The sequence below is a fragment of the Mus pahari genome, chromosome 5, assembly GCF_900095145.1.
Source record: "Mus pahari chromosome 5, PAHARI_EIJ_v1.1, whole genome shotgun sequence".
NCBI classification, from domain to species: domain Eukaryota; kingdom Metazoa; phylum Chordata; class Mammalia; order Rodentia; family Muridae; genus Mus; species Mus pahari.
Genome location: NC_034594.1, coordinates 73,946,569 through 73,948,265, shown reverse-complemented (window position 1 = coordinate 73,948,265; position 1,697 = coordinate 73,946,569). Strand labels below are relative to the sequence as shown.

The window sequence follows — 1,697 nt, the reverse complement described above, 5'->3', positions numbered from 1 at the left end:
TCTCTCTCTCTCTCTCTCTCTCTCTCTCTCTCTCTCTCTCTTTCTTTCTTTCTTTCTTTCTTGTATTTTTTAGTCCTGTTTCTGTTGTACAGAGCGATTGCCTATTCTATCACTTGTATAAATTTGTAGGTTTCTCCTTTTTAAAATTTTGTGTGTGCATGTTTTGATGTGTGAGTGTGTGTGTATGTGTGTGAACACAGTGTGCATGCATATTAGTATTTGGTTCTTCAAAATGGAAAATGTATTTAGTTAGAAATTAAGTAAGTGGAGTACCAGTGAGAGGACAATGTCTAATGTCACTCATCAGGATCAGTCCATGTTGAGTTTTGAGGCAGTCTTTCACAGGCTTCAAGCTCTCCCAAGTAGGCTAGAGCACCTGGCCTCAAAAGTCCCAGGGAGTCATACATGCAGCCCTGGGCTTACAAGCACACCACCATGCCAGGCTTTTAATGTGAGTGTCTGTGATCAAAACCAGGCCCCTATTCTCTAACTGACTAAATTATCTCCCCAGCCCCTAGGTGCATGTTTCATATCTGCTAATTACGTTTTCTTTAGTTTTTACTTTTTAATTAGAACAAATTTATGGATAGAGGTACTAAAAAACCTTTATTTATTTTATTTTATTTTATTTTTTGGTTGGGAGACTTAATGACTGCCATATTTCACTAGAGATTATATGGTTTATAGTTCATATTGGTGTGTGTGTGTGTGTGTGTGTGTTGTGTTTGTTGTGTGTGTTTCTGCCTCCCCGGTGCTGAGATTACAATTACTGTTCTTTATGCTCTTAAAAAAATTAGATATCTAAAACATCCTTTCTACTTTGTCTAGTAAAAATCAATTCTGTTCATGATTGTACACAAAACAAAGTATTAACATAAACTTTCATGGTCTTACTATTGTCCATATTTCAAATTTCAGATAAAATCCATTAAAAATGAATAATTGTATACTCTTTAATTGCCTTTAATTAATACTGATGTATAAGAAATATAAAACTAACTTGCATTTACTATTCCTAAAACTTGTAGAACTCTTTCTTGTTTATAATTATATACCTACACACAACTAAATAAACAGCAATTCACCAACAGATAAAATACCTCAGATTTTCCAAATAATTTTGCATTCATAAATAATGTATGGCAGGCAGGTTTAGCATGAGAATATTTATTAAAAGTAGGCATTTTAAGCTGTGTGTGATGGCATATGCCTTAGTTCCAGTTCTCTGGAATCAGAGGCAGACAGACATATTTGAGTTCAAGTTTACATAGTAAAACCTTCTTTTTTAAATTTTATTTTATTTTATTTTTTATATTTTTTATTAAATATTTTCTTTATTTACATTTCAAATGGTATCCCCTTTCCTAGTTTCCCCTCCAAAAATCCCCTATTCCTCCCCCTGCTCCCCAACCTACCCACTCCTATTCCTGGCCCTGGAATTCCCCTATACTGGGGCATAGAACTTAGGGCCTAGTGAAGCCTTTTTAAAGAAATGCTGATAACAACAGCAACAACAAAAACAACAACAACACAATGGGATTTCTCCATGAAGAGCACACCAATTGCTTATCGATTACCAAATAGTTCAGATGCAAACTATACTTACAAGCAGTATTATACAGACAGAGGAAGTTGCATTTGCATGTGTGTGTGAGTGTGTGTGTGTGTGTGTGTGTGTGTGTGTGTGTGTGTGAGAG

At 35.0% G+C, this 1,697-nt stretch overlaps 1 protein-coding gene across 1 annotated transcript in view; it reads left to right on the top strand.

Moving 5' to 3' along the window:
- Positions 1-1,697, top strand: part of LOC110322431 (solute carrier organic anion transporter family member 6A1-like) — a 69,776-nt gene that overhangs the window by 49,599 nt on the left and 18,480 nt on the right. The window lies entirely within an intron of this gene.